Source organism: Mytilus californianus, unplaced genomic scaffold (assembly GCF_021869535.1).
Source record: "Mytilus californianus isolate M0D057914Y unplaced genomic scaffold, xbMytCali1.0.p SCAF_6, whole genome shotgun sequence".
Taxonomy (NCBI): Eukaryota; Metazoa; Mollusca; class Bivalvia; order Mytilida; family Mytilidae; genus Mytilus; species Mytilus californianus.
In genome coordinates this window covers 64,128,369-64,136,174 of record NW_026262712.1, presented here as the reverse complement: position 1 = coordinate 64,136,174, position 7,806 = coordinate 64,128,369, and the positions used below count along the sequence as shown (strand labels likewise).

The 7,806-nt window shown below is 33.6% G+C and overlaps 1 long non-coding RNA gene across 1 annotated transcript; it reads left to right on the top strand.

The window, feature by feature from the left end:
- The first annotated feature begins 355 nt into the window (after positions 1-355).
- Positions 356-3,351, top strand: LOC127704750 (uncharacterized). The gene is made up of 2 exons (XR_007983480.1): positions 356-1,576; positions 2,608-3,351. It is a non-coding gene; the product is annotated as an uncharacterized LOC127704750 (long non-coding RNA).
- The last annotated feature ends 4,455 nt before the right edge of the window (positions 3,352-7,806 follow it).

Below are 7,806 nucleotides of genomic sequence, written 5' to 3'. Positions count from 1 at the left end.
CTTTTATTTTCTTGAAGCAAATGGAATCAACATTTAGGTAAACACTACCACAATATATAAATTTCCAACCACTCGAAATGGTCCAGAGACAACAAGGACAATACATACACATTTGAATATTCTCGTAAAATTATCGAACTGTCTTTGGTTAAACGACTGCAGACAGTATACCCCCTTGGTATAAATGATAATACCATGGGACAAGGGAACATATGCAAAATGTAATATACGCTTTTTTGTACTTCTTTGTTAAATATTTGTTCGTTTTTTTTGTGATTAAGATTGTGACACGGTGTTGGCTGCTGTACCCCTATTTTACATTTTTATACGACCGCAAAAATTTTGCGATCAATATTGGTATGACGTTGGCGTCGTCGTCGTCGTCGTCCGAAGACACATTGGTTTTCGCACTCTAACTTTAGTTTAAGTGAATGGATCTCTATGAAATTTTACCATAAGGTTCAATACCACAAAAGGAAGGTTGGGATTGATTTTGGGGGTTATGGTACCAACAGTTAAGGAATAAGGGGCAAAAAAGGGGCCAAAAATAAGCATTTTTAGGCAGTTAAGCTGCCTTATGCTACCGCCCTAGATTTGTGTTCTTCCCACTGAATGGTGAAAAAAGTGTTGTTGTTATTATCTAGCTGGCTAATATGTTATTAATAACTAATTGGGCACTTTTTTCGTACTATCAATTCTGGAATACAAAAAATATGACCAGAAAAACCTTAAATGATCGTCGAACAACCCAAAACTTTCGAAGTTGCACATAGGAAGTAGTGCTCAATAGAAATCCTTATGTAATTTATTTTTCCCTGTACTTTTGGCTAAGATGTCAAAGAACAATTGTATGAAATATTTAATCGCCGAAAATCTCTAAAGACAAGTTGTTTACATTTCCCAAATGGCAAATGTCGTAGGAATATTGTTTGTCGGCACTACGTATTACAGTAGTCTAAGTTGGCGGCAATTTTAACTTAGAAGACGAAATTTACGTACCGTTTAAATTTGGAGGATTCTGATGATAGAAGGGTAATTATTGTTAATCATGATATTCTTTTTGTTTGAGATGAGTGTTAATAAATTGTGTATTCACATTTGAATTTCTTCCTTTCATATTATTCCGTTTTCACATAAATGACCTTGTCAAGTATTAATGCACCAACAGGTGGTGTTTACACTTGTTTTTATGAATGAAATATTTAAACCGGAAATCAAGAAAATCAAGAAGGTCTCACTAATATGCGAAAAGAAGATTGTAGAGACAATAAGCGACAAGTAGAAAAAAGTTAGCGACAGGAAGAATGAATTTGCGACAAGAGGATAAATTTAGAGACAAGAAAGTTTATATACTATTAAAATAATAAATTTAAAGAAAAGTCAATTAATTACAGTTGATATTTTTCTGTTTTGTAAAGTTTTAAATTCTGTTGCATTTAGTAGCCCTACGTACTTCATGACGCTTCTTGTCGCTTCTTGTCTCTAATTAGTGTGACCTTGTAAATATGTCAATTTTACAGAGAATGACAGTAGAATGTGATATGGATAATAGACCTAGAAAGATCGTTTGATCATAGTAAGTCACACGAAAATGTAGAAAACCCATTCATATATTACTGTATACAGGTACGGATGTCTGAAAAATGAATAAAATCAGCAAATGTGAATTGGGAAATATATGCGGATAGAAAAATTCGATCTAAATTATCTTGATCATGACATGAAGCCAGTTACCGACTCTCAGGCACTTGTTTATATCCATGGGAAGATTTAGGAGCTCATAATATACGTTGATAGTGGATCTTCCCATGCATAAAAACAAGTGCCTGTCGTCCGACTTTGACATTTCAATGTTTATGACATTTTTTCTAAACCAGAACTTTTTTTATTTTTGGGCCTAAAGAAAATCTTGATTTATGGCTAATTTTAAAGAAGCTATATCTTTCAATAAGTGTAAAGTCCAAGAATGTTCGACCAACCGTTTATTTATTCCAATCTTGGTATAGATCTCAAGTAACATCATGGACTTGGAGGGGGCGGGTCATTTACATTTACTAAAGGCAGGTCAATCAGACGGCCTCACCTTTGATTGCTGTAATAGTAAGGCATTATCTGATTTGTGTCATTGTACCGTAGAACTTAAATTGAACAAACTCGGTGTTCTCCACAGGGAAGCAAGTCAACTCGCACTATTGCAAAGTCGTACCACGCCAACCAACTGATACCACTAAAAGTCAACTCAAATAAACATTAACTACTAAATTTTGGTATTTACAATATAATTCTGTCTGATAGACCTATCAGAGACCATGAGTCAACTTACAACAGAGGCAGACTAGAGCATACTATTAAATGACATGTAAATTGTATGTATAGAATTGAATGAAAGAAATAAAATTTAACATAATTTTATCTCTCTGACTCTCAAACTGCTCATCTTTTTAATTTGTCGAAAATCAAACTTTGATCTAACCCAAAAAAAAGAATATCCCATGATCCCAAAATGATTTCTTTTCAATTTCATGGACAAAACTTGTGTAAATATATTTTATCATGATTGTATGTCTAAATAAACAATATAAATTTTTGTATTTGTTTTTATTTCAGCTAGATTCCAATTCTTGGCTTTAATATCTTAGAAGTGACAAGACATACATGTACAATATATGAGACTATCTAGTAGCTGCATTGACTAGTCATCATAATAATTCCATGACCGCTATGAAACATTAGACCTTTTTGATGTTTCGAATATAGTTAAACATGTACATGATCTACAGATATGATCAAAGTACATGTATATATGAAAATTTTTACCAGGTCTTATCATATGACGACTAGTCAGACAAATTTTGGTTCAGAATTCTGACAGGAATTTTTACAAAATTGCCACGGGTTACAACACATGAATATAATTTGTCATGGAGTTTACTGTAACGGTCCAGCTATTAAAGGCTGTCTAATGATACTATCAGAACTATGAAATGTCTGTGCAACTGTTACTATAAAATGTAGGAGATACATGTACATCGTATCATTGCACACTATCAATATATATACAAGTAGTAACCCAGGTATCAGTTATATAAAGATAGTTTGAATACATAACGATGATACAATGTGCAGATACATGAAATATGTTTTATAAAGTATGTAAGAAGTGAAATATATAAACATATTAAAAAAAGACAGAAAAAATATTTGTATGAAATTTGATGTAAATGTAATAGGTTGGACACTTAGAAGTACAATAATGTAAAAGAAAATTAAACGCATTTCTAGCCTAACAACATAATCTTTTTGTGTAATATGATCCATGCATGATAAACAATAAAATTACCACGCCTCAAATTGTTCCCAGTATTATTAAGGCCCCGCCGAATGGCGGACGCCCTATAGTGATCAGTCTGTCCATCCGTCTGTCTGTCTGTCTGTCCGTCCGTCCGTCCGTCCGTCCGTAACAAATTGTGTCCGCTCTATATCTAGAGAACCGTTATGATTTCAAAGTTTATACTTGGCATGTATATTAACCAACATTAGAGGGTGTGTCATAATGTATGTACAACTTCCTAGGTCAAAGTTCAAGGTCAAAAACTTTGGTTTTAGTTGACAACCCCATGTCCTATGGTAAAGATCGTGTCCGCTCTATATCTTGAGAACCGTTATGATTTCAAAGTTTATACTTGATATGTATATAAACCAACACCAGAGGGTGTGTAATAATTTATGTACAACTTCCTTGTTCAAAGGTCAAGGTCAAAAACTTTGGTTTCAGTTGACAACCCCATGTCCAATGATAAAGATACAAATTTTTTACCACACATTATTCACAGCGGGGCCCACAGAGATGGCTCCCATCTCAATGATATCTAGTTAAATCAGTTTTTGTACGGAGTGACACCTGCTGATCTAACTAAAAATGCTAATGTGGCATATGAATTTTTCTTATGCAGGAATAATATCATCAGAATTAAGATTTTCCACAGTGGTGTATAGCTTAATTCCACTTAGAACATAGTGGAATTAAGCTATACACCTGTGTGGAAAATCTTAATTCTGATGATATTATTCCTGCATAAGAAAAATTCATTCATCAGTGTATTGAGAAGTTGATAGAAATAAGCATCTGTATGTCACATACGGCCTGTAACAATGTGCAAAACCCATACTGCATAGTATAAAGCTGTAAATGGCCTTGAAATGACAAATGTAAAACAATTCCAACAAGAAAACCAGCGTCCTGATTTATGTACAAATCAATAATGAAAAATAAATATGATATACAGCAACAAATGACAACCACTGAATGACTTTGGACAGACACACACGTAATCTGGCAGGGTTAAACATGTTTACTGGCGCCAGACCTTCCCCTTACCTGGGACAGTGTACATACATCTTCTCATACAATCTATCATCGAAAGGATACATATTTAAAGTAATTTAAAAATGAATAATAAACGTTTGAAAAAAATGGTATATTGTTAGAGAAAAGTGTGTAGGATAGTGGAAATCAGTACAGCACATGACAAAAAAAAATCTGAGACATGAGATATAACAAGCTGTGATAAACAATTTAAGCAACACTGCCACAGTTTTCATCATGTTTTTGATTAACTGCCTTTAGCGCTTACAGTGCTTTGATTGTAACTTCCAGACAATAACTTGTGTGTAAGTGTATGGATCTCTCTGAAATTGTACCACAAGGTTCCATATCACAAAGGGAAGGCTGGAATTGATTTTGGGGGTAATTGCCTCAAAATTTAAGGAATTAGGGGCCAAAAAAGGGGCAAAAAACAAGCACTTTTCTAGTTTCATGACAATAACTTGTGTGTAAGTGTTTGGATATTTCTGAAATTGTACTACAAGGTTCCTTATCACAAAGGGAAAGCTGGAATTGAGTTTGGGGGAAATTGCCCGAAACGTTAAGGAATTGGGGGCCAAAAAGGGGCCAAAAATAAGCATTTTTCTAGTTTCCAGACAATAAATTGTGTTCAATTGTATGGATCTCTCTGAAATTGTACTGCAAGGTACCTTACCACAAAGGGAAGGCTGGGATTGATGATTGGGGTAATTGCCTCAATATTTTAGGAATTAGGGGCCAAAAAGAGGCAAAAAACAAGCATTTTTCTAGTTTCAGGGCAATAACTTGTAAGTGTATGGATCTTTCTGAAATTGTACTACAAGGTTCCATATCACAAAGGGAAAGCTGGGTTTGAGTTTGGGGGTAATTTCCCTAAACGTTTAGGAATATGGGGCCAAAAAGGGGCCAAAAAACACATTTTTCTAGTTTCCAGACAATAACTTGTGTTCAAGTGTATGGATCTCTCTGAAATTGTACTGCAAGGTACCATACCACAAAGGGAAGGCTGGGATTTAGTTTGGGGGTGATGAATCATAAGGGGGTTCAAAAAATTTGGGGGGGGGGGGGGTTTCCTTTTTTTTCTTTTTTTCCTTTTTTTTTTCTTTTAATATTTTCCATTTTAAGTTGGTTATTTCTGATTTATATTTAAAAGCAAATAATAATGATATGGTAGGAGATACACACCAAACAGGATGTGTAAATTATTATATAATAAGTTTTGTGCAATAGCAAGAAATTTTCAATTGCACAGTATTGCAAAATAGCAAGAAATCTTCAATTGCACAGTACAGTATTGCGCAATAGCAAGAAATCTTCAATTGCACAGTATTGCGCAATAGCAAGAAATATCCAATAGCACAATATTGCGCAATAGCAAGAAATTGTCAATTGTACAGTATTGCGCAATAGCAAGAAATATTCAATTGCACAGTTTTGTGCAAAAGAAGATACTTCGTATAAATTGCTTATTTCTTGACCAATTTCAATGGGGTTTTATTCTTGAATTCTTGGGGTTCTTTAATATGCTGAATCTAACCGTGTTTTAAGTTTTTGGATTTTGGGCCCTTTTTTTAAATTGGTCCATATTGAGGTCCAAAGGGTCCAAAATTAAACTTTGTTTGATTTTATCAAAAATTTAATTATTGGGGTTCTTTGATATGCTGAATCTAAACATGTATTTAGATTTTTGATTATGGGCCCAGTTTTCAAGTTGGTCCAAATCGGGGTCCAAAATTAAACTTTGTTTGATTTCAACAAAAATTGAATATATGGGGTTCTTTGATATGCTGAATCTAACCATGTATTTAGATTTTTGATTTTTGGCCCCGTTATCAACTTTGTCCACATTGAGGTCAAAAGGGTCCAAAATTAAACTTTGTTTAATTTCATCAAAAATTGAATTCTTGGGTTTTTTTTATATGCTGAATCAAACCATGTATTTAGATTTTGGATATTGGACCATAATAGGTGAATGTCCAATTTAAAATTTTTAAGTTCTTAGACCACATTCATTCTGTGTCAGAAACCTATGCTGTGTCAAAATTTTTTAATCACAATCCAAATTCAGAGCTGTATCAAGCTTGCATGTTGTGTCCATACTTGCCCCAACTGTTCAGGGTTCGACCTCTGCGGTCGTATCAAGCTGCGCCATGCGGAGCATTTTATTAACTATTATGTCTGTTTGTTTTATTCACGCAATATAATGGAAATTGATGCCACTGTCATACAAATGAGAGGTTTAGCGCTGTAAAACCAGGTTCAATCCACCATTTCTCTACATAAGAAAATGCCTGTACCAAGTCAGGAATATGACAGTTGTTGTCCATTCGTTTGATGTGTTACATGTAGTGCTTTTGATTTTGCCATTTGATTAGGGACTTTCTGGTTTGGATTTTCCTCGGAGTTCAGTATTTTTGTGATTTAACTTTATGCAAAATTACTCTGTTGATATCATGAATATTCTTGATAAAAGAGAACGTATTAATAGGTATTATGAAAAAACGCATCAGTCGGAATCAACGAATTCAACATCGTATATATTATACACGTGACGAGCTCCTATCTATATTTAAAAACAAAAAATAATGGTAGTTATCAATTAGTATGTAAACTTGGTCAAATACCAATTAGAAAATAAATGATATCGTTCAATGAAAATGACACAATCTAGGTTTATTTTCAGCCCACTCTATGAATGTACGCGTATAATTACAGTTTTTTGTGGACGTAGGCTGTTCCCGCGTATTAATAATCTTGAAGATCATAAATATATTTATCTGATAATAATGTATATTAAACAGAAGTATTGATTTTATCATATTTTAAGACTCTACCATTCATTTTTTTTTACCTACCTTCAACTTCGTAAATTTTTGTGCCTTTTTACTTTTTTAATTCGATCGTCACTGATGAGTCTTTTATAGACGAAACGCTCGTCTGGCGTACAAAATTTTAATCCTGGTATCTACGATGAGTTTATTGATAGGACCAACTGTGTTAAATCAGACATTAGTAAAGAAAATAATGTATGTTTGAACTGAATGAATCTTTTTACAGATATTTTTGTGGTTTAGAACCTTTTTATACATTTCCTGATATCAATAATTGAAGTTACCCTACCACCTCTTATATGCCCTTGTCATGCTTGTAGTATGGACTATTTTTCCATCTTGTTTGTGAAATTGATCGCTGAACGTGAAATTAAAGAACTTGGCAATATTTTGTTTCATTTTGTATGTGAAATTAAAGGTATTGGTCAATTCTGCTTTATCTGAATACAAAAACAAGTCGACCATGCGCAGTGAGAACTTCTAGGGATGCTTACTGATTGTTGAAATGTTAACCAACTAACTCTACAAATGTCTTGTCGATAAAAAGTGCATATCGTCTTCGGTGTATTTTTTGTTATTGGAATTAGTGGGGTTCTTAAAAAAATAAAATGT